Genomic DNA, 25,661 nt, shown 5'->3' on the forward strand with positions numbered 1-25,661 from the left:
TTCGACGCAGCACCCGCAAAGACGGCCGCCCGACCGCAACTAAGAACACTTGGGGTGGAAGGGAGTGTTGTGTCATCACCCCTTAGATAGAACGTGTAGTGGCGCTCTGACGTCACTGAAGTCTGGAATTGTTGTATCTGAGATAGAACGCACGTGCCTGTGTGTGTGTGTCTGTGATGTCACTGATTAGTAGCTATGTATAGCTATATAAGACGGCCACGTAAGTGCCTTGTGTTCTTTTCCGTTGTATTGTAGGTGGCAATAAACATGTGTTATGGCAAGTAGGCTACTGCGTACTTGAAGACACAAGTTTCAGGGTTATAATTGTGCACCCAACACTCATCCATGGTTATCAGGTGTTCAAAAAAGTCGTCATGCTCGCTCTCGCAAAGCTTGAACATTTTTTTGGCTGCCTCCTTTCGCAAGTCGCATTTGCTGACGCACTGGCATCAGCAAACACGAAACCCAGCGAGTGGCAACTTTCGTCATATGCAGGTTGTTGTGACGTATGTTGTGCCCAGAGCCTGCACTCACGTTAACCTGTCCTACTAATTCTTCAACAGTTATCCGCCGGTCAGCGAGAACGACAGCCTCCACTTGAGCAGCAATTTGTGGTTCACCATCAAGTGAAGGGCGGCCACTTCGTTCTGCGTTGTCCAGGCTTGTTTGTCCGCACTGAAATCGTCTGCGCCATTTGACAACAGTTTAATAGGCTGAGGCATTGTCACCGTACACCGCCACCAGCTCGGCGTGAATCGTCTTGGCATATTGTCCCTTCAAATACAGAAAGCGGATCAATGCACGTGCTTTGACTTTCCCGATGGGTGCTGCCATTTTTGTTTTGGCCCCCTAGTGGTGTTGTGCAGTATTATATAGAACATTAGTTTTATAATACGCTAAAACTAGACAGACGCACACTCATTTTGATGCATATTGTGCCGGCCTTTTCTAAATCTGTCGCACTGAAAATACGAACTTTATGAACGCCCCTCGTATTTCCAATAAATAACACCTGTTCCATATAGACAATAATTCGTTATATGTAGGTTCCATATATCCAGGTTCAACTTGTATTGGGCACCAAAGATTAATTTTTACTACTACATCGCCAAATTTGCTACAAACATGCCCACATATGCTTTTCAATATTATTAGCGGCTCGGATAATCGCCATATTCATCCGGCACCAGATGATAACACCACATTCCCTACTACACAATATTGTTCTCGGTTGTATATGCATCTATTTTTCTGGAAAGTCGTTACTGTTTCTAATTCTGCATTATACGACGGCAATTTTGTTTGCAAGGTTCTCATAAGCAACGATTATGTAGCCATTGCTAACCTTAATAGTAACCTTAAGATTTCATCATCTAGCTGGTAATCTATTGCTGCCTAAATACTGGAAATACCCGAAGTGAACTCGCTGTATACTTTATATAATATTTATGAAGCAGCGCACATAAAACAGACAAATTCACGCACACATGAAACAAAACATGCACAGGCACTGGACTGCGACTACTCCTTTAAAGCTCAAACATCAGCCTTTGTTTAATGTCGCTTGAGAAGCGCATGCGATCTGATAGAAGTAACGTGTGAACAAGACCCATAACAACAAATAGACAAAGTATACATTTCAATGCTATTGCGTTAAGGGCCCCGTGTCGCGGAAAATCCGGCGTCGGCGTACGGCATCGGCGTGCGATGTCGGCGTCCGTGGTGGAGAAAATCATCCCCAACCACCCATACCGCGCAGGCTCTCCAGGTGGTGCAAGGTTTTGGTAAATAAAATTTAATTTCTCAAAGTGCAATCTGTGAGAAAAACGGTGAAGAACGACTTTGTCATTCGGCGTCGTATTGGGCGTCGAATTGTTTACCATTCGGCGTCGACGTGTAATTTGAATGTTGGAGAAAACATAATTCTGTTAGGAGAAAACTCAAACACAAACCCCTTTTCCAGCATTTTTACCCGACCTACAGCAGCGCGCTCCTGTACTTTACTTGTGAAAGTGCTATCCAGATGGCGCTGGCATCCTCGGCAGGTAAAATAGGGACTTTGCCGATCGGTGGATCCGTTCCGAAAGTGGATCCCTGATTCTTTGGATTTTTGTCACATCGTGTCACCGAAACTGCTGGACGCCATCAGAAGTTCGTTATGTAGGGTTTAATGGCGCAAAAGCGACTATGGCTATGATGCGCCAGCCACAAGGTAGTGCAAAATCAATAATCTTATGAAATGCATAAAAGGATTAAGACCCTCCTTTACAGTTTATTTACAAGACTCGTGGCCTCTAAAAACCTAAAAACGTCATCAATGGATACTAGTGCATGCTCTGATAGTAATAAATGTGGATGAAGTGGTCTTAGTGTTTTGTATTTCGCGAAAATATTTCTGTATATCTTTCTCGAACGCCGGACATGTGATTAAAATGTGATTCACACTGAGAGGTTCCTTGCATTGTTTACACTCCACTTGTTGTTCTCCTCTTAGTAAAAATTTGCGGGTCAAGTGTGTGTGTCCTATATAAATACGACATAAAATCACTTCAATAAAACATTCTTGGTGGTAACACGACTTCCATTATTGTAAAATAGGCTTAACGGTTTGAAGTTTGTTGTGTGCCCTGGAGTGCTATTCGTCCTGCCAATTTGAGTTAAATACTGTGCAACATCTGTGGATAGAATCTTTTATAGGCACCTTCATAGCTATTGATGTTTTGTGTGCCGCCGCTGCTGCTAATTTATCTGCCCTTTCATTTCCTGGGATACCAGTATGGCTCGGCAGCCACGGCAGGCGGATTATCTTGCCATGCTCCCTCTGCTCCTAGTAGCATCCGCAAAGTGACTCCTAGAAAAGGTTCACATTCAGATTTTAGACGTAGGACCTTTAGTGCACTTAGAGAATCTGCGTATATAACTGCCTTTTTGTAATTCCCTGATACTATTTCTTTTATGGCTATAAACAAGGCGTATACTTCAGCTGTAAACACAGAGACGAACTGTGGCCGTCTAAAGCAAGATTCCGAGTGTTTCGATACAACGGCACTTCCAGTGTGTTCGTGTGTTTTTAAGCCGTCCGTATAGAACTCAATATGGTCATTATATGTTTCTTGTAGTGCTAGGAAATCCTGCATAATGTGCTCACGCGGTGTTTCTTTCTTTGTGTGATGTGTCAGTGCAAAGTCACCGAAATGTGTGAAATCGCACCATGGAGCCAATCTGTTCGGTGTTTGAGAAACGTTGAGCGCCTCGTTTGGTATTTTATATTCTTTGCATATTTCTTCAAACCGGAGGAAAAGTGGCCTTTTAGTGTGCGGTTTATTCATGTAGTGTGTTCTGTTCGTGATACAGGGAACAATGGTGTAGCATATATTATTCGGTTTAGCTCTAGTTTTTAGGACATAAAAGACTGTGAGCAGGGCTCTTCGGTGTTCCAGGCAAGGTTCGTTGCTCTCAACATATAGACTTTGGACGGGTGATGTTCTGTACGCACCAGTTGCCAAGCGTAGTCCGCGATTATGTATGAGATCGAGACGTTTGAGATAGGACTGCCTTGCTGACCCATAAACTATGCAGCCGTAGTCAAGTAAGGTTCGCACGACAATATGGTAGATACGTAGAAGGCACATTCGGTCGGCGCCCTATTGTTTCCGCGATAGAACTTTCAGGGTGTTAATCGCTTTGTTGGCCTTCTTTTTATTGTTATTAATTTGGGAAATAAAGTTAAATTTACTGTCGAAAACCAGTCCTAGAAACTTATGTTCTAGTTTAAGTGGTAGTGACCTTTGATTTAATTTTAGAACCGTATCTGGGTACAAGTCGCGCATCTGCGAAAACAGAACGGTGACGGATTTTTGAGCAGAAAACCGAAATCTATTTTCATCTGCCCACTTTGTCAGTTTGTTAATCGTTAACTGGAGCTGTCTTTCACACGTGGATATACATGAGACCCGGCATGCAATTTGAAGGTCGTCAACACACAATCAATGCATGATGGAAGGCGGAATTACTGTGTTTACTGAATTCATTTTCACCACGAAGAGCGTTGTGCTTAAAATGCAGCCCTGTGGCACACTGTGATGTGTTTTGTTGTCACCGATCTCGGAGGCGTGCGGGTGTTAGAAGAGATGGAGGAGGAAGACGGATGGCAACACAGCAAACAGATTTTTTAATAACACGCACACTCAAAACTAAAAATCAAGCACACCCAAGCACACTACGGGAAGAAATACTAATGAAAATACAAACTAAAGTACAAAGCCTAATGTACAAAACATTCTACTTGGCGCCTATGCGCGTCCGTGGCGGCTAACTCCTCAAAGTCGGGCAACCCTGTCTTATCTCTGAGACGCTACAAATAAAAGTCACCTTGCTGCGTTCGTCGTTGCACGTTTGTCTGAGTCCGAAGCTCGTCGGCCCTTTTTCTCCAGCAGTAGGTGTTCTCGTTGATGCTATAGTCGCTTTTGCCTTGTCGGCGCGTCGTCCCTTTATCAGTAGGGAGCTCGCCGGTACTTGGTCGGAGTTGAGCTCGTCAGCAATGGTGGTCGCCGTAGCTTAGGCCTACCTGCCTAGGCCTAACGTCGGGACGCGTCGCTACTTCTTCAAGAGTGCCGACGTGGCGTCCCGAGGAGAATCAATCGTGCCGGTCTGCCGCAGAAGGGGGAGCCTCTCTGGGGTGCCTGGTCCTGCCGTGAGAAGCTGCCGCTCGTCCAGGAGCCTCGCCCGAACTTGCCGAGGTCGACGGCCACGCCTTGGACGGCCAACGTCACGGACTCGGCCAGACCCCCAAGTCTCCCGTCGCCAGTGCGGTGCTGGCGATGCGACCTTCCTGGCCCGGAACCACGTCGATAATCCTCAGACAGCGCCGTTCATCCCTCGATTACGGCTCGGCTCACGCGCCTCGCGCGCTCGCGCGGTTCAGAACGCTCCGCTCACATCGTCTTTGTCTTCTTTTATGGCGCCGCCGGCGTCTTACTCATGACATGGCTCCCCTTTTTAAGAGTTTTTTCTGAAAAAACTGCTTTCTGTCCGTCTTCTTTCTTGGTGGCGAACTTGACTCTTGTGACTTGCGTGCCTTTCTGTGCTTCGTCGGTGCTTACCGATTATCACCACACTTCACTGCACTGTCGCGCACATTTCACTGTTTGCCCTGTTCACAACACTCATGAGCTCATTGTTCACGCCACTTCAAATATGTACATTTGTTTTGTACACGTTATGTTCTCACTGCTTAGTCAATCCATCGCCCTACTCATGTAATCTGCCCCCACGTTCTGTCGTCCCTTAATATACTCTATGTGTAAAGTAAGGCTCCCTCTCATTATATCTGTTATACGTCGGCTTAGCTTTATATGCACGGGCTCCTCTGTTAAACACTGCATCTCGCTCCGCCCAACTTCTATTTGCTCGGGTAGGTCTGAAAATCCTTCCTCGACCTTGTTTCTCTGCCTGGGGCCTGCCCACTGCTTGTATCGTATCTCGTGTATCCTCCTTGGGCTCGACTCGTCCCGTTCCCAACTTGTGCCCCACAAATTCCCTAGTCCTGTAGCCTATCTCACACTTGGTTGGCTCTATCGTCAATCCTATGTCCTTGTCATCGGCAATCGCCAAACAAACACCAGTCTTCTCCTCGTTTTTCCCCTTAGCCATCGTCTTTTGGCATACGTCACATGATTTTACATATCGTTTCACGTCACTCTGCACTCCCAGCCAAAAGAACTCTTCTGTTATTTTTTCTAGCGTGCTTTTCATTCCCTGGTGACCTGCCGTTACACTATCATGCCCTAACTTCAGTACTTTATTCCTCAGTTCCTTCGGGACCATCAATTGTAATACTTCCCTACCTGAACTAAATATACATTTCCGGTACAATAAATTATTCTTCTTTATAAACTCCGCTACTGTCCGACTCCTTTTCCTTTGCACCCGTTCTCCTATCTTCTGTTCACACTTTCTTATCGACTCATCCTTGTTCTGCAATTCTCGAAACTCAGCTACCGTTATATTTAACCCCTTCACGGCCGTAACCTGCAATGCTGGCAGAGGTTTGGTACCCTTACTGCTTGCTCGTGTTTGCACTGCGGCTGCTACGTCCGTGTCTTGTATCACTCCCTTTTGCGCTTCTGAGCATTCCTTCTCTACCACGTCTTTCTCAGTCTTTTTCCAACTTGGGTCGGGGTCATCTGCTTTCCTCGCTCCCGGTACATTTCCCACAATCAAATCGTAGAGGGGATCGTCTACACATCTAGCTGTGACTAGTCCTGTATAGAAGGGTGTCGATATTTGGATCTGTGCCTCTGGCAGATACTTGACTGACTTGTCTACCAAGATCACTGGTTTAAAGTATCCGGTCATGCTTTCATGCGGCACTAAACTTTTCCTCACTAAAATTGTATTTGCTCCTGTGTCTCTCAACACTGTAACTTGGTGCCCTTCTACCTCGCCTTCCACTACAGGCATGTTCTGTCCTCTCTGTCCTTCCTCTCTTGCGCTCATAATGCATGCAGTCTGATCCATGTAACTAGTCCTGCATTCATCTGCTGTGTGACCTTTCTTTTGGCACAACTGACAAACTACCGGTGCTTCGTGACGATTATCTCTCACCCGACAGTTCATCGCTACATGACCCAGCCGATTACATAGGAAACACCTCTGCGGTCCCCTTGGTCTGTTCATTTGTCCTTGATTCTTCACCTCTTCTACCGCTGCTGCGTGCGTATCTTTATCACTCTTTCCCAAATTCTTCAACCCTTGTGCTTCTATGAACTGTTCGGCTTGTTCGGCCATCTGCTTTACTGTTTGCAACTTTCTTTCTTTGAGGAATATTGCCAGACTGTTACTGCACCTGGCCAGAAATTGTTCACCTACGACTTTGTCACGAACTGCTTCATACGTTTTGTCAGTCTCTGAAAGCTCTATCCACCTTTCAAAGTAGTTAGTTAGTCGGCACGCAAACTGTTTGCCTGTCTCCGAGTCTTCTGGCTTGCATGAGCGAAACTTCTCTCGAAACCCTTCTGCCGTCAACCTGAATCTCTGTAATAAAGTATTTTTCACCTTGTCGTAGTCTAGTGATTCTTCAGCTGACATACGCCCATATATACTCAACGCTTCACCCACCAAACATAGGCTTAAGGCGTTAGCCCACTCGCTCTTCTCCCAGCCTTGCCCGATGGCTATTCTCTCGAACCGATGCAAATATGCATCCAAGTCGTCTCTTCGCTCGTCAAAAGGAGCCATTAATTTTCTAGGGCAAATCCGCTTTGGTCTGGAAGCAGCTGAGTCGGATGACGCCGATCCGGGTGAGCTCGTTCCGTCGCGAGAACCCGTGCCCATCTCCGCTAGTCTTATCTTAAGTTCTAAAATTTCCTTTTCGCTTTTCTGCTGTTTTTCCTTCTCTTGTTGCGTGTACTCGAAAAATGCCATCGCCTCATCCTTAGACATATTCAAATCCTTTGCTATTGCCACCAAACGCTCCCACTCCATCTTTGCTACTGCCGAGTATCGGTGACTGGGCTAAGATAGAATCCGGGAACGGATCCTGGCAAGCTCGCCAATTGTGATGTGTTTTGTTGTCACCGATCTCGGAGGCGTGCGGGTGTTAGAAGAGATGGAGAAGGAAGACGGATGGCAACACAGCAAACAGATTTTTTAATAACACGCACACTCAAAACTAAAAATCAAGCACACCCAAGCACACTACGGGAAGAAATACTAATGAAAATACAAACTAAAGTACAAAGCCTAATGTACAAAACATTCTACTTGGCGCCTATGCGCGTCCGTGGCGGCTAACTCCTCAAAGTCGGGCAACCCTGTCTTATCTCTGAGACGCTACAAATAAGAGTCACCTTGCTGCGTTCGTCGTTGCACGTTTGTCTGAGTCCGAAGCTCGTCGGCCCTTTTTCTCCAGCAGTAGGTGTTCTCGTTGATGCTATAGTCGCTTTTGCCTTGTCGGCGCGTCGTCCCTTTATCAGTAGGGAGCTCGCCGGTACTTGGTCGGAGTTGAGCTCGTCAGCAATGGTGGTCGCCGTAGCTTAGGCCTACCTGCCTAGGCCTAACGTCGGGACGCGTCGCTACTTCTTCAAGAGTGCCGACGTGGCGTCCCGAGGAGAATCAATCGTGCCGGTCTGCCGCAGAAGGGGGAGCCTCTCTGGGGTGCCTGGTCCTGCCGTGAGAAGCTGCCGCTCGTCCAGGAGCCTCGCCCGAACTTGCCGAGGTCGACGGCCACGCCTTGGACGGCCAACGTCACGGACTCGGCCAGACCCCCAAGTCTCCCGTCGCCAGTGCGGTGCTGGCGATGCGACCTTCCTGGCCCGGAACCACGTCGATAATCCTCAGACAGCGCCGTTCATCCCTCGATTACGACTCGGCTCACGCGCCTCGCGCGCTCGCGCGGTTCAGAACGCTCCGCTCACATCGTCTTTGTCTTCTTTTATGGCGCCGCCGGCGTCTTACTCATGACACACACCATTTTCTTGTACGAATACACGTGAGAGTTCGGAGCCCAAACGTACCTGAAAAGTTCGGTTTGACAGAAAATCCGACAAACAGTTAAGCATCCTGCCACGGATTCCCAGATTTGCCAGGTCTGTCAAAGTACCGTACCTCCATGTGGTGTCGTAGGCTTTCTCTAGGTCAAGAAATACTGCTAGACAGTGTTGTCTATGTAAGAATGCTTCACGTATTGTATGCTCAAGACGCGCGAAATGATCTGTTGTTGAATGACCTTTCATAGACTCCTATAAAATATAGGAGGCTATGGACCTTTCCTATAACCACACTGGTGAATGTCTAGTAAGTTCTCTGCTTCAAGGATGTGTGTTAACCTGATGTTTATTACGCTCTCAAATGATTTTGCCAAGCAGCTTGTAAGCGCTTTAGGCCTATAGCTGCTTGGTGACGTTGGTGGTTTTCCAGCTTTTAGAAAGGGAACTATGATAGCTGTTTTCCATTTGGTGGGCATTTTGCCTGTTTCCCAAATCATATTAAAGAAATGAAACAGTGCATCTACAGCAGCCTGGGATAGGTGGGCCAGCATTGCGTAATGGATTTTGTCCGGATCAACTGCTGCTTTCTTTCCAGCTAAAAGTACTTTATTTACCTCATGGAGTGTTAGATGGATATTGTGTGGTTCATCTGAGCCTCCGGTTACCGGTAGTTTTTTTTTAAAGACGATAGTCTTTCTTGGGGAACTTAAACGCTGAAAATTTGGTACACAAGGAGAAGTTTATTGTCATCTCTACATTTTTTACAATTCACAAGTGTAACACCATTCATTTTTCTTGATATACTGGTATCTGTTTACATACTATTACACACAATTATACACTAGGCATTTGTAACATAAAATTTGATTAGTTGCGAACAGTTATACAATTTTTAGGCTATTATATTGTACTTTCGTTCAAACTTGCACAGTTATACAATGTTTAGTTTGACTCACAATACATTGGAAAATGCACTTGCAAATGGATCAGCTTGGTATTTTTATACAATGTTTAGGCTGCCCTTTATTTCTCACAAAATTGGTATTCTTGAAATGTTGTTGGGGTCACATAATTCCATTTTTTTCCCTAAAGTTCAAAGATTTAAATGCGTGTTAGTATGGAATAAGTGGGATTTCAACTGTGTTTTCTTTAACTATCCAAAATTTTGTATGCCATTTTTTAAGAAAATTGTCTATTCCATTTTTTTCTAGCTCTTCATTTAATATTTTGCACATCATGATTCTGGTGTTTTTTAATACCGGATACACCGCTTTTTGGGGCTTTTTCTTAATTTCAGCAAGCCCTCTTCTTTTCCACAAATTATACATTATTACTATGGTCAGTAATTTTTCAGAGGCTTTTCTTCTTCTCTTCTTTGGCTAGATTTGTTCTGAACTTGGTGTTGGCTATCTTCCAAACAACTTTTGCTGAAGGGCATTCTTTGAATGCATGCCTTTGCGATTCAGGTTGTTTGCAGTTAGGACATTCCTCTGATGGTGTGATCCCGAACCGTGCAAGTCTTATTTTTGTCGGGAGAACTCCCCACCGTCTTTTCCATTCAAAGTCTTTCACTTCCTTCGGTAATTGCGTGTGTTTCCAAAATTTCCACTTATGTGGTAGACTTTTTGGTACATCTTCCATCTTCAACTCCTTCAGAGCCATTGTAGCGCTTATTTCTGCGGTCTTTATGTCTGCTAGTGGGGTTTCTGGACAGAGTTCCTCGATCGCTTTTTTTGTGTTCACTGCTTCTTTGTAAAATTGTAGCGGGATTTCGGCTCTCGGGCCTTTCCAGATCTCTGTTGTGACAAAGCGATCAAGAGTACTAATCCAATATCTCAGTAAAGGTTTTCCAGGGAAGTTATTCTCGTGAATTAATGAGCTTACTGTTTTTGCTGCCAGAGTTCGTGCTGTTAGAGAAACGTTTGGTATCCCTAAACCCCCTCGTGATGGGGGTATTCTAGTAACTGTTTTTGTAACTGGTGCTGGTTTCTTTCCCCAAAGGAAGCTCCCTATGAGGGTAGTCAGTCTGTTTGCAACCAGTCGAGGCATTTTTGCGATTCTTGCTACATAGAAGGCAGGAGAACATAGTTTTGTTTTCACTACTTCCGCCTTCTCTATTAGGCTTAAATCTTGATGGCGTGGGTTTTCGGCCACTTGGGCAGCTTTTTTTAGGGGTTCGTCCCAACTTTTTGGCGAAATGTCTCCTGGTTGAAACCACAATCCGAGAACTTTTGCAGCTTGCACAAATTGTACTTCACCAAGTGATTCTTCTCTGAAATCCCCAAATCGCAGTGCTTTGCTTTTTTTTTGATTAATTCTTGCTCCAGATATTATAGCATACTCTTCGAAGATTTGCAGAAATGTCTGGTAGCTGCATTCATCTTTAATAAATAAAGATATATCATCCGCAAAGGCTGAAATTTTTATTTCCCCCAATCCTGGCAATGGGAAACCTCTCATTCTTTTTTCTTGGTCGACTCTTCTCAGTAGCGGATCCAAAGTCAATACAAAGAGTCCTGGTGAGAGTGAACAACCTTGTCGCACCCCTCTCGTAACCGAGAAACAATCTGTGAGCGTGTTGTTAATTTGTATTTCACTTGTAATATCTTTATATAGTAATTTGATGATGTCTATGAAGTCCTGAGGAAAACCGAATTGTTTCATAGTCTCATATATATAATGATGGTTCACTTTATCGTATGCTTTCTCTTGATCTATCGTAATGAAGGCACCTTTAATTTGTTTTTGTTTGACATAAGTGAATATATCGCGTGTTAAAGTCAAAGACGCGAATATCGATCTCCCTGGAACTGCTGCTGCTTGTAATTCTGATATAATCATTGGCAATACATCATTTAGTCTATTTGTTAAGATCTTTGCTGCTATTTTATAGTCTGTGTTTAGTAATGTGACGGGTCTCCACCCATTCACATCTAGTAGGTCATTGTTAGGTTTAGCTAGTAGAATAATTCTTCCATTTGCGAAAGAAGGAGGTTTCTTCTTTTGAATGATGAAATTGTTTATCATTTTTACTAGTCTTTGTCCGATTATGTCGAAAAAGGTAAGGTAGAATCCTGTCAAAATACCGTCTGGTCCTGGTGCTGTTTCTCGCGTCATTTTCTTGATTGTTTGAAATACTTCTTCTTTGGTGGCAGGGGCACACAGTTGATCGTGGTCTTCCCGTTGTACTTGTGGAAGGTTTTCAAATAATCTGGTTGCATTGCTATCTTGTATGGGGTTGATTCCTTGTAATACTTTTTGAAAGTGATCAAGGAATACTTCCTTAATAGATTCTTCATTTGTGGTGATTTCACCTTTGTCTGTCCGTATTGCTTCTATTCTTCTCTTTCCTTCGGTGTCTTTGTTTAGTTCATGAACTGGTTGACTTAAGTTCATTTGATCACATTGCTGTGATTCTGTGTGACGTTTTTCGTTTTGTCTTATCTCTCTCAAGTGATGTTTATATTTGGTACGTAAACACTCGAGGTATTCTTGTATGCAGCAAGTCTGTTCTCCTCCTCGTTCTATTATACGGATTCTACGTAATATTTCATTCAGGATCTTAGTGTTTCTTCTTTTCATGTTTTTCCCAGCTTCCATTAGGATTTTTTTCCATTCTTCTTTTAGATCATCCCAGTTTTCATTTGTGTCATTATTGTCTAAACTTTTCTTTAGTTTCAGTTTTATGTCTTCGCATGCTGTTTGGTCATGTAATATTGATGCATCCATACGCCACATTCTTGGGGTGTGGGTTGGTCCTTCTCTTCCTTTTAGTGTAAAAATAACCGCTTTATGGTCACTAAAAGTTTTCGTTCCTTCTGGGCCGCTCATAGTCTGTATTTCCTCCAGCTCTGTTAGAAGACAAGGAGACATATAAGCTCTGTCAAGTCTGCTTTCTGTTTTTCCGCATGAACGCGTGTATTCAATTGTGTTACTATGCAACCATAACCATGCATCTGACATATTGTAGTATGTTAACAATTTTTTCAATTCTCTCGCGTGGTAGTGTGATTTCCCCTGTCCTGGTCCGCGAATGTCTCGATTACTATCCAGGACGCAGTTGAAATCTCCAACCACCACGCAAGGTGGTTTTTTAGGCATGTAATTCCATAAATTTTTAAAATACTCGTTAGTTGAACTCCTTGTTACAGGGGCATACACATTAATAAATCGCACTTTCCGGCCACCTAAGAATGTATCCACACATGTTATCCTGCCATCAGAGTCGTAGGTACAAAATGCCCCTTTTCGGTATCGGTTTGAGACGAAAATAACGCCTGTACCGCATGATCTATTGCTCGTTAGTGAAAAGAAGCCTTCTACCCCATTGGTTTCTTTGAAAATGGCCACATCTTGTGGCGTGCGGAAGTTTGTTTCTTGTAAGAAAATAATATCAATTTCCTTTTCTCGGGCTAAACTAATCAATTGTTTCTGTTTCTCTGGATTTCGGAAACCTCTAACATTAAAAGACATGCAATGGAGTCTTTCAACTATCATTTGAAGTGAGAATTACATTTAATACAGTCATAATTATTGTACTCAAGAGTTGTAATTTTAACCTTAGAGATCTTAATTTTAGGGTAAAAGGCTTCTCTCACTGGTTCTCAACACTCTATATTTTTATCATTTGAATGATATGTTTAGAGTAAAGGGCTTCCACCCTTTGCTCCTGCTCGCGCATCTGTGACTTCCATGTCACTAGCCGACGAGTCAGGTGACGGTGAATGTTTTCTTTGTTTTTTTTTGATTGCTTTTGATTGGTATCACCATCACTGCTGGTCGTTTCATCTTTTGGTCGCCGAAGCGTGTTTGGGCTACTGCGTTCTTTTGATGATTTTGCTCCTCTTCTTTCTCCTTTCCTTCTGGATCTTGAGCGGTGCCTTTGCTTTCCAGATGATTGAACCCCTTGGGGTGTGTCATTATTGGATGGTCCATCTTCACTCACCGCTGTGTTTCGTTTAGGATCAGTTTGATCAATGTTTCTCGGGTTATCTTTTGGGGGGGGCATCATCTGCCTTGCTTCACCGTCAGAAGTTTCACTGCTGGAAATCAATGACGATTTTGTTGGTTTTTTTTGTTGCTTGTCTGGGCAAAGTGACTCAGGCGTGACCTCTTCGTTTGTTTTTTTTCCAACTGCGTCTTCTGATACGCTGTTGTCTGTGTCACGGGAGGAGGTCTCAGGCATGTTTACTAAGGGACATTCCTTAGACACTGCTGTATCAGATGTGTCCGCATCCTCTGTGTAGGATGCAGACGACAGTTCGCTTGTACTGGATTCTTTTGTAGCCTTGTTTGATGCTTCTTCACTGCTATCTTCGTTCTGTACTGAGACCTCACCATCCCAGTAATTATGAGTTTTGATTGGTGATTTTGAAACACGGGGCTGAAGCACTTGCATTTTTGGTAGTGACGGCAATGGGGGAAAGTCTTTGTCTAATTGCGTGTTTCCCACTGGTGACTGTTCTGCAAGTGGTTGTTGCCATGCAGCACCAGCATACGATTTCGCGTATGTTTTTCCGCGAAAGCACGCCTTGGTACCATGGCGTCCACCACACTTTCTACATTCCTCGTCACACCCGGTTTCCTCATGTCCAAACACACCACAACGCTTGCAGTAGGGGGCGGTACACGAAGTCGCCATATGGCTATCGTTACCGCACCTCGCACAAACACGACGCATGCCGCGGTATTCGCACATCACCCTATTTCCTTGAATCGTAAGGAAATTGGGTATGGGCTTAGCCATTTCAATGCGGACAACTCTTACTCCATTCAACTTATTGTTTCTATTTGCTACCTTCGCGAAAGCAACACTTTTAACTTTGCCATAAGGTTGCAACGCATATGACAGGGTGTCGGCAGGCAAGTATACCGGAAATCGGTATACATTAACAAAAGTGACAGGCGGGCCGACAGCTTCTACTGGCACTTTCACATGATTCACCCGGAAACCTTCTGCGACCATTAGTCTCGTTGCCTGACTTGAGTTTCTTGTACATACTAGAAACTTGGAACCTCCCATGTGTTGCAGTGCCAGTACGCTGTCGTCCCCAGCTGTGGCTTCAACTGCATCAATCAAATCATCAATCGAGATGTCACCATCAGGTGCATTAAAAAGGAAACAGTTTTCCCTTGAGGGTGTCTCACTCATATTATCCATGGTGATGAGGACGTTGCCGCGCGGACGCTGGCTGCGTTGCCTCGGAGTTACAGGAACTGGTAGCACTAGTTGTGTGCAGCTGGCGCTGAGCGCTGCTGCACTCTGGTGGAGCCAGGAATCAGTGAAGGGAACTGACTCTTCGGCAGGCTTGTAGGATTTTAGCAGTCGCTGGAAGCGCCAATGAAGATCCGGACAGTGCCAGGTTCATCAGCCGCTTCGCTGAAGCCCCCAGGGAAGACCCCTGGAGTGCAGTGCAACCTAGCAGGTGGTACTCGGTAGGACCCGTGATCACAGCAAGGCAGACCACCAGCAGCCCGGCCAGGAAGGTCCACGTCAGCACCACTGTAGGATCCGTGATCTCAACCAGATAGTCCGCCAGAAACCCAGCGAGACTCTCCAGTAAGGTCCACGTCAGCACCACAGACCAGGTAGTCCGCCAGTAACTCAGCGAGACACCCGGGCTGAAAATTTGGTCTGTCTGTCTGTCTGTTTGTCTGTCTGTCACCCGATTCAGCCACCCGGCCAAAGTTGGACCACTTGCTTACCGCCCACACTACTTAAACTGGTACGGCTGTTCATACTTGTGCACGTTATCGATCACAAAGTAAATATTACGCATATCTGAGGCGCAACATCACTAGGTAAGTATTAGGAGGTGTGTTCCTTTAATAGAAAATACATAGATACGTAACTCTAAAGACCCTAGTTTCCTAAGCTGCGCTGAAAATGCCATGCTATGCGCGCCAACGAAAGACGTTCCCCGACTGCGTATGGAGCCTGCATGCAACGCCGTGTTGCATGTAGGCTCCCTACGACTGCGCGCCGACGAGCGCCCTCTGCCATGGAAGGAAACCCTCTGCACAAGCTCATGTTTCCCGATGTATTGCCAGATGGCGTCCATGTCTCACGCAGCGCCTCCTCAATTTTATCAATGCCTGCCAGATGCGGCCGATTCAACATAAAGGAAGCGCTGTCTGAGGCAGGGCAAAACATAAATGGCCGCTTGATGAAATAATGCGGTAAAATGAAATCTGTTCAAAAAACCTTCATGCCAGGACGGAAATGGTACGAGAACAGCATCACGGGTGGCCGCGGTATGGTGGCTAGAATCAATTCTAGCCACCATAGCCGCGGATCAGACCAGCACTCATGTGGTACGGCCGGCAGAAGACTATCGTCTTTCGACGACATTTGCAGCGAAGCACGCAGATACGCGGCAAATTTTTTCAGGTGTCTGTTTGTACTTTAAAAAGGATTGCGTGCAGTTATCAGAGCTGGATATCGTGTAAAAATGGTGTCCTAATATGTCAGCTTGTTCCTGTAGGGTTGTCTGAGTTCCCGGATTTGAGAGTATAGGAATTGTGTATGGGGAGTAGTCACCGCTGAACTTCCGAACCTAATCCCACATTTTTTTCCACGTGGTTGAGCTATTGATTGATGGTATGCATTTCTACCAGGATACCTTTTCTGCTCGATGACGGGTATACCTTGCTTTAGCTTTCGCTTGTTTGAAGGCCTGACGGTTATCTTGCGTTGGGTACCTCCTGAAGGTGCACCAGGCCTTATTTTGCAGCTTTTTTAGCAATTGTGCACTCGCTGGACCACCATTTATTTCGTCTATTGTTAGCTGGTCAAGAAGCTCGTTTTGAAGGGTAGCTTTCTCTGTGAATAGAGACCAGTTAGCTAGATGTAGATTCCAACGTGGCGGTCGAGAGGGTATGATTGGGAGTGGAGAGGTTAGCTTAACGACGGCAGGAAAATGGTCACTACCATAAGGATTGTTTATCACCTCCCATGTAAAATCGAGAAGCAAGCAGCTGGAACACAGCGCCAAGTCTAGACAGCTCGTAGTTCCTGTGCTTTGAGAACAGTACGTAGCAGCGCCAGTGTTTAAAACACATGCATTGTTAGTTATAATAAAATCTTCGAGTACCTGCCCTCTAAGGTCAGTCTTACTGCTTCCCCATAGTGTGTTACGTGCATTAAAATCTCCTGCTATGATAAAGGGTTCGGGAAGCTGTCCCACAATAAGCTCTAGATCTTTCACAGGGAACTTTGTGTGTGTTGGGATATATAACGAGCATACGGTGATAGTTTTGTACGATAGAATGGTGACAGCAGCGACTTCTAAGAAAATGTTAATGGTTACTTCTCTGGTGGCGATACCACTTTGAACGACGATTGCAACACCGCCCGATAGTCGGTAAGCCTGGGCGCGGTCCCGATGTATGACTGTGTAGCCTTTTAATAAGTTCGTGTTTTTTGGACCTAAATTGAATTCCTGCAGACAAAGCCACAGGAGAGAAGTCGGCTAGAATGTCCTTAATGTCGCCTAAGTTGTGTATGAGGCCTCTGCTGTTGCAGTGTATAATGTACGCCATGATATGTGAAAAATGTGTAGCGAAACAATAAACGGTTACTTTAGTTGACTAGTCCAAAGAGTAGAAGGCGACGGATGTGTTTTTCAAGTACTTTTCTTGGGGGCCGAAACTGGGTTTCGACCCCCATTTCCTCCTCCTTGGGAAGGGACGACGGGTTGCCTGGGTGGCCTGTGACAGGAGGAGGTTCTCCCATGCATTCAGAGTCCAATGGACACACTTCCATTGAATTGGCGCCACTATTGGTGCTCTAGGAGGCGGCTGGCTTCCTGAGAGGAGCCTGGCTCCTCAGGTCACTGAGGTCTGTTTTGACTCGATGTTGTGTTGGTTGCCACCAACGATTCTCGAGGCTTCCGGACCTACCTGGGAAGAGGCACTTGGTGCCTGTTTTGTGTGTTTGTTTGAGGGACGGACTGCGGCCACCATGTCCTGGAGTTGGACCTGTGTGCCCACAGAAACCATTTGCGGTGACTGCCACCTCTGCACCGCTTGAGCGTAGCTACCGTTCTGGGTAAAAGCCATCCGTTTGCGAGCTTCTTGATAAGAGATGTTTCTTTTTGTCTTGAGTGTGATTATCTCTGCGTCTTTTTTCCATTCAGGACAAGAACGAGAGTATGCAGCATGTGGACCCTTGCAAACGATGCATTGCAATGGGTTCGTGTAATGTTCATCATCGTGATCGCTCTGACTACACTTTACACAGTTTGGATTACCAAGGCAAGACTGTGACCCGTGCCCGTACCTCTGGCACCAGAAGAACCTACGAGGGTTGGGTATGTAGGGCCGAACATGCAGATACAAGTATGCGGCTTTAACAGCTGTAGGGAGAGTTGTGCTGGCAAACGTTAACACTACATTCTTTGGCCGGATTTCTTTGTTGTCTCTGCGGATGATGATCGTTCGTGCAGCGAGTACACCTTGATCTGCGAGAGCCTCCTCAATTTCCTCGTCAGAGCTTTTAAGTAGTTCTCTGTCAGATATGACACCTCATGTGTTGTTCAGTGATCGGTGTGCGGTTACTGAGCCCTGGCGTTATCCGATTTTCTCTCATTGTTTGATCTTGTTGCTTTGCTCTTTGGTTTCTACTTCGTTGAGTAGATCTCCTCAATTCATCTTTTTCGCGTTGTAGTTCCTGCCGATGCATTCTTGGATTGCTTTACCTATTGGGAAAGACAACATGTCCTGGATTTTGGTTTTACTCATAGATGTGCTGACGAAAAACTTTGTATATTCATTCTGCTTACTGAAAAACTCTTTAGTTGCTTCAGTGCGTTCCCTTTTCAGGGGCCGATCATTTCTGGAAGAGGGGGTCCTTAGTGCCATAAAAACAAAAACGATTCGGTAGCTGTGCTGGCCACCCACCACGGAGTCCAACTAGGGAAAGTATACAGATGCTAGCCATAGATCGCCACTATAACCCTATAGTCCTGACCAAGAGAGTTCATTTGCACAGGGTTAACCCTTGCCGCCAGGAAATTTGGAAGTAAAACGAAGTGAAGACAGGAGAGATGGAAAGTGAGAGAGACAGGAAAAGGCAACTACCGATTTCCCCCGGGTGGGTCAGTTCGGGGGTGCCGTCTACGTGAAGCCAAGGCCAAAGAGGCGTGTTGCCTCCGCCGAGGGGCCGTAAAGGTCCAAACACCCGGCATCGGCATAACCCCCAGGTCCAACTCTCGTGTGCTCGGGTCCATGATGTCGCAACGCACCAAACGCCTGCTGACGCAGATGCCCCTGCGGGGGCCATAGCAAGGACATCCGAACCACCGAGGATAGCTTCTTTGCGGGTAAGTCTGAGTGTTTTTCCTCCTGTGCCACAACGCTATCCCTAACGCCGGCGGCGTCAGGCTCCAGAGCTGCAGCGGTCGCGGCGCCCAACGATGCTCAGGCCCCATGTGGTGGAGATCACGGTCGAGGGAGATGCCATTACAGAAGACGAGTGAAATGATCGCACCTGGACGGCGTTCGAAGCGCAGAGGAGATTTTCTAGGCGAAATACCTCAGCAGCCACCCCATCTGTGAACTGCACGGAAGGAATTTCCCCGGAGGAGACTGCGAAGAAGCCACCATGCTATCGAGCGCGGCAGTCAATGCTGCTAAGAGATATGCCCCTCCCAAAGTTGCCTGAGGAGCATCTTAAGGTTGTTATGCACCCACAGGGAGCTATAAATATGCGAGATTGCGGCTCGGCTGCCGTCCTTCAAGCCGTTTGCGCCGCAATAGACGCCGACGCAGAAGACGTTCTGAAGAACGACCAGATCAGGGTGCACCGCATAAACAATACTGTCATCATCAGCACGCCGTCGTTCGCTAGAGCACGGGCCCACAAGGCCATCAGGAGCCTCATGTTCGGCGGACAACATCACCGTATGCTAAACTACGTACCGGCACCGGATAACTCAACGCGGGGGGTTTATACCACGCATGGCCTGGCGAAGTGGACGCCCAGATATACAAGAATCTGCAAGAACGCAATCCGGGGATGAAACTGGCCGGAGCCAGGAGACTGGGTTCATCCAGACACGTACTCGTCCCCGTAGCAGAAGCCACACTGCCAGCTTTGGAGCTGCTTTGGAGACACACACGACGTCTACCCTTTCAGAGAAACAATAGAAGACTGTTTCAACGGTCGGAAGACAGGACATCGCATGGACGTCTGCCCTTTGCCAAGAAGGGTGCGATGCCGCAGATGTGGATCTGAGGAACATGAAACGCCATCCCCCGGCACTACTGCCACATGCTTTGCATCGTGTTCCAGGGAGGCCATCCAAATGGGGCTCGTAGCTGTTGCTAGCGCTTTATGAACAATTCCAGGGAAAAAGCACAACCAGAAACACTGAGGCTATAAGCAAAGGGAGAGAACAAACTGAGACGCCCTGCATGGAAGTATCAAACACTGAGGAGGGGAACACAGCATACAGGGATGCTGTGTGTCGCAGCCGCCCCGTCATCAGTAACATCAACCAGGGAGCATCGGGGGCACGCACCAACAGCGCGCATCACCGTAGTGGCAGTAGACACCACAGTAATAGAAGGCCCCGTAGGCCCCAATAGACAACGACCTGCCTCGGTGACAGAGAAATACGAGGGACCTGGCAAATCAGTGCTGTGGCAGCCGTCAACACCGGACGACGCCGAAAGACGAAGAAGAGCAGAGGGCACTCAGGTGAGGGAGCTCGCCCCAGAGATCCGTATTCTCAAAAAGCAATTCGCAATAACAAATGATAACCTTGCATCAGCTAATGAAGAAGTCAAATTTCTAAAATCTTCCCTATCGCTGCTTTCTTTTCAGCGCTTTAAACCCCTTCCTCCGTGTAGGGTAGCAAACCGGACGTGCGTCTGGTTAACCTCCCTGCCTTTCCTTTTATTTTCCTCCTCTTCCTCCTCCTAAAATCCAAACAAATTTAAATTACAACTACCACGCCCGCTACGCGAGATATCTTGGCTAGCGTTTGGAAGGATGACTCCCAGGATATGGAGGATGTTGAGGTGAGAAACCACAAGAGAAAGTTAGTAGAGCCTACCTCAATGGCAGCCCCCGACCCCTCGGGTCCTATACCACTCTCACTAAACGTATGGATAAAGTTGAGAAATTCGCTAATAAATCGTACAGGAGGTTGATATCCGCATGCAGGTCATGGCGCTCATTTCATATTGGTTGGTACGTTGACTGCTACGTGAAGTAACACTAGTGCCTCTAACGGTGCTTCAGTAAAGCACACCGGCAAAAGTATCCTTGTCGTCGCTAAAGAAATTATCACGTGTTGCAGAAGCAAAACGACACGGCGCAGATTTATTTTAAAGGATAGTGAAAAATGATATTTATTATTATTGGGTCTGCATTGCGTGACTTCATGTGTTTCTTTTCTTCGTAGCCAGTTAACCGTTGCGTGATGCCTTTTTCCATGCCTGGGAACAGCCGTATATAACCTTGGCCGAGACATTGACTGCTACGTGAAGTAACACCTGCGCGTCAAACGCTGTATCTGTAAAGAGCACGTGCCAGGCCATCAGCGTGCTCACTCAAGAAATATATTATGTGATGGAGCAACGAGAAGACGGGTCGCAGATTTATTTTGAAGGTTATTGTAAAACGATAATTATCGTTATTGGTGTCACACTCCGCGACTTGATGTGTTGCTTTCCCTTATAGTAATCTTACAGTTGCTTGATGCCTTTTTCCATACTTGGGAACAGCCGTATATAATCTTCGCAGAGACATTGACTGCTACGTGAAGTAACACCTGCGCCTCTAACGCTGTATCTCAAAAGCGCACGCGCCAGGGCGTCAGCATGCTCGCTCAATAAATATATTATTGCGATAGCAATTATATGGACACTCCAAAGCGGACCTCTGCCGTCGGCGTCGCCGTCGCCGTGAGGTTCCGTATGATGTCAACGGCGATGAAATCGTCGCCGCGGTCCGGACGCTGTATGTGCGAGTGAAAGGGTGCGAGGGACGCGCGCTTTCACAGGGAGCGAACGCACGTCGGAGGACAAACGCGCGTTCCTCGCCGTGCTCCCTGAATGGCTGCGTCTCTTTCCTCCGTTACAATCACCATATATAGAGAGCAAACGCGACTTCTTCCGTGGTGCGAAATGCCGCGGGGGGACGGGAGGGAGCGAGGGGAGGTGACGTTTAGCAGTGGCACCGAATGCGTATTTATATAAAAACGCCGCGCGCGTTCGGTGCGAACGCGGGCAAAACGCCGATGGCGTCGACAACAGTTCTGCGCGTTGCTAGTGCTGCTGCATGTCCAAGTTTAGAGAACGCGGAGCGGACGCCGACTAGTGCGGACGTCACCGCATCGAGCTCCACAGTTTTGATGCGCTTTTCTGGGTTACCTCCTCAGCACCCGGGAAAGATTGGTATCATTGCATTGACGAAGTCAAGCGGCACCAGAGGACATCGCAGTTTTGGACCTGGGGCCGTTTTTCACGCCGCTACGACTCTAAGAAGACTTTCATCCCGTAGCAGCACCGCTAAGCCTGCCAACGAGTAGGGAAGCGGCAGCTGCAACGCGGGAACGCTGATGGCGTGCTTGCAACCGACGGTGACAACGGCGACCGCCTCGACAGCTGCGGTGGCGGCTGCGGCGGCGCAGGGGAACCCGACGAATAGCAAGACATCGATGCGGCTAGCTGACGCCTCCGATCCTGAGCGCGACAGCATGGAATACCAAGACGCCGATGCACCGGAGCAAGGTAGCCCGAGCGTCCCCGAGCGTCCATGCAAAAACGAGCCAGAAACCCAGCCGGTGACGAGGACGGCTGGCAAACAGTGCTAACGCTACGCCAGAAGAAAGCCTTGGCGCAGGGCAAGAAACTGAAGAAAAACGTCGAAGAAAGCAAAGGCAAGACCAGCCAGCCGCATCAATCAAAGCCGACACCCACCGCGAGACGGAAACCCTTTTTCCGGAAGCTACCACCGCTGCCGAGAGAGGACTTTAAAGTGGTGTTTCGTACGCATCAAGGACTGCCAATGAAAAACCTAACAAGCCCACAACTCGCTGAAGCCGTGATTACAGCCTTCCGAGGTGAAGTAAGTGGCGACAAGTTTCTCCTGAGACTAAAACCAGGGTCCAACATATTCATTGTGTCGACGCCGGACGAAACTACGGCAGACCACATCCGTCGCATAACGAGCCTAAACGTTAATGGAAGAATGCATGCCGTTAATGCATACGTGGCCACTGGCGAAGGCACCGGCAAAGATGTAATACACGGCCTAGCGTCTCACACCCCTGCCGAAACGTTGATGGCGAATCTACGAATCCGCACGCAAGGAGTCGAGATACTCCGAGCATGAATGCTCGGCGATACCAAAACCGCAGTCATTACCTTTTACGGATCAATCATACCACGATACGTATATTACATGGTTGGTGAGTTGGCGTGCTACCCATATAAGAACACTATTCAATTTTGTAACGCGTGCCGACAGACCGGGCACCGCACAGACGTATGCCCACAGCCTGATCTGCCAGTCTGTCGCACGTGTAGCACGAAAGAACCCCAGGCGGACCACGAATGCCTCCCCATCTGTTACTCTTGTGGTGGGGAACATTTAACAGGAGACAAGGAATGTAAGAGAAGACTAAAGCCCCAAGCACGCCCCCGTGCCTCCATCAAAACACGTAGTAAGAACCCTTGGAAAGACACACCCAAGCAGCCACCACCAGGACCAAGATGGCTCAGCTCGGATGACTCGGAGGACCAAGAGGAGGAATGGCCTTCGCTACACAGAGAACACAAGACAAAAGCCAGAGGTGAATCACGATCGAGATCCCGCACCAGAACATCAAATCCAGCCAACCCGAAGAGGTCCAAGAAGGCATCACGCTCCCAGTCCCGGTCAAGATCGAGCACAGAAGACGAGGGCATAGATATCCCCCGCCCAAAACCCCACTATCCGCAGCTCAACCCTAAGGCCAGGGCTCCAGGGAACAAGTCGGAGAACACAGATCACACAAAGGTGAGCTGGACGGGGATGGTCAAAACCGGGGCTCCCATTACATCAAATCCCGAGTACCAGAGAGTCTTAGCAGAAAATCGCATGCTCAAGCAAACCCTAGAAGAAGTCAAACAGGAAATGGCCGCCCTCAGAGGACAGTTTAAACAAATGGCTAAAGTAGAACAACCGAAAACCACAGTAGCGGAAGAAAATATCCCGTCGTCCCAAAATCCGATAGAAGCGATGCTACAGCAAATAATGCAGCAAATGTAGGGAATGGAAAATTTCCAGAAGCAATTATACGACAATGTTAAAACATTAAAAGAGCAAGTCGACAAGCTAGCCATCAATCAAAAACACTTGAATCGTAAGCGTGCAGCTGGTAGCCCAAATGCACCTACCCTTCGAAAAGTAAAAAACGGAGTAGTCTCTGACTCCACGGATGCGGAGGGTGTCACAGGCCATGGCCACTAATCAGGCAAAAACACACGAAATCGTTGAAATTTGGCACTGGAATTGCCGCAGCTTCCAAAGAAGGCGGCGGCCCTACAGTGCTACATCGACAAGGCGATTGTTAAGCCGGACATTATATGCCTGCAAGAAATTGGCAAATGCACGGTTAAATTGCGCGACTACTATACACATCACAACCCGGATTATCCCAGGATCGCGACGCTGGTTAGCAAAGGGATCGCGTCGACCGTTAGGTACCTTCCTAACGCTGAAACACAACACCATATAGTGGAACTCTTTCTAACTAAGAGAGGACGCGCCAAAACCCAAATAATCAATATCTATAGCCCACCTAAAGAGAGAGGCACGTATTTTGCGTCTATAATTACCCACGCCATGGGAAACATGGAGAGGAAAGACAGACTAGTTCTCGTGGGAGACTTTAATGCTCCACACACAAACTGGGGATACAGAAGAGAGACACCGAAGGGCAGATTACTCCTTCACGCCGTAGAAAATGCAGGCCTACAGCTGAAAACGCTGCCCTCGGCACCTACTAGGATAGGGAACAGCGTAAGCGCCGACGCGTACCCAGACCTCACTTTTTCGCTGAACGTTAGAGATGGTCACTGGAAAAACTTACAGGAAAACCTGGGGAGCGACCATTTCATAATAAGCTTTTCCACCACCACTCCCAAACTCAAACGCGACCTCGGTTCCGCATCTATGACGGATTGGCCGGCATATCGCCAGTACCCAGTTCCCTTAAACCCGCCGGCAAATGCGGAGCAATGGGCGCAGGGTCTTAAAGAGGCCTACGAAGCCTCTACCAAAAAAATTACATTAACGACGGAAAACCCAGTGGTCGACCCACGCCTGCTACATTTGTGGGACTGCAGACGAGGACTTACCAAAAGTTGGAATCGACAAAGACTAAACAGAAAATTAAGAATAAGGATCGCAGAAATCTCGGCCCAGGCGAGCGAATACGCACGTAAACTACAAGCAGAAAACTGGGCCCAGTTTACTGATTCCCTTAGGGGGACCCTATCGACAGCGAAAACCTGGGCCATCCTAAGAAGTATGATAGATCCAGAAAACGCAAAGACCGCAACTACGCGAACCATCAGAACACTAGCCGGCACATACCAAGGCGACAACGACAGATTACTTCAGGAACTTAGGCAGCGATACTTTGGAAAAAAAGACCCCGATTATATCACGTGCGGTTACTCAGGTATAGAAAACGATGCGCTAGATGCCCCTCTAACGAAAGCAGAGCTTTTTGCTGCCGCACAAGCCCTAAGGAAAAATTCAGCACCAGGGGAAGATAGGGTCACCAATCCCATGCTCCGCAATTTAAGTGACGAGCAGCTTGAGCGCTTAGTACACTATTTTAACGAGCAGATCTGGGAGACGGGGCACCTTCCACAACAGTGGAAAGACGCCACCGTCATACTCATCCCAAAAGCAGGCAAGGCTCGCAGTCTGCAGAACTTACGTCCGATATCCATCACATCATGCCTAGGGAAACTCTTTGAAGAGGTAATTCACACGAGGCTCACGAATCACCTAGAAGATCGTAGCCTCCGATCAGACTACATGTACGGCTTTAGGAAACACCTATCAACTCAGGACGTATTTCTCAGGCTTAAAGAGGAGGTCCTAAGCAATATACCTACGGGAGGGGAGCACGTGGTAGTCGCGCTTGATCTCAAAAGTGCATTCGA

The sequence above is a fragment of the Dermacentor silvarum genome, chromosome 5 (genome assembly GCF_013339745.2).
Source record: "Dermacentor silvarum isolate Dsil-2018 chromosome 5, BIME_Dsil_1.4, whole genome shotgun sequence".
NCBI classification, from domain to species: Eukaryota; Metazoa; Arthropoda; class Arachnida; order Ixodida; family Ixodidae; genus Dermacentor; species Dermacentor silvarum.